This window comes from Etheostoma cragini, chromosome 4 (genome assembly GCF_013103735.1).
Source record: "Etheostoma cragini isolate CJK2018 chromosome 4, CSU_Ecrag_1.0, whole genome shotgun sequence".
NCBI classification, from domain to species: Eukaryota; Metazoa; Chordata; class Actinopteri; order Perciformes; family Percidae; genus Etheostoma; species Etheostoma cragini.
In genome coordinates this window covers 17,223,770-17,224,248 of record NC_048410.1, presented here as the reverse complement: position 1 = coordinate 17,224,248, position 479 = coordinate 17,223,770, and positions in this window count along the sequence as shown.

The following is a 479-nucleotide window of genomic DNA, read 5'->3' as shown; positions in this document are numbered from 1 at the left end:
ATGAATATTGATGGAAAAATAAGTAGTTTGGCTGGTTAAAAAGGCAGAGAGCACTACGTTCTCTCTCAAAAATGTGATTAAAAGCAGCATATATTAAATGTATATGTAATTTTCTGCAACTAGTCTCTCAATCAAAATCATGAACTGTAAAATATAATTAGAAACATATTTTTACAGCCTATAATTTAAACAGACTTTTGATGACATTGTGAAGTTTCATGGGATCATGGGAGTTGTTTTCATTGAGTACCACTGTTGCAGTTGAAAATGCATCTGTTCACGGACAAGCTCATCTATTAAAAGGTTTTTTTTCATTACATTTTGTATTGTTTATTATTTCATTCATTATTTCATTTCATTCTAACCAAATAGTGTTTCCAAGTAGCTGACCGGTTGGCAAGCAAGCAAGCTATCACGGAATGGATGCTAAGCCATTCACATATATATATATATATATATATATACATATATATATATAT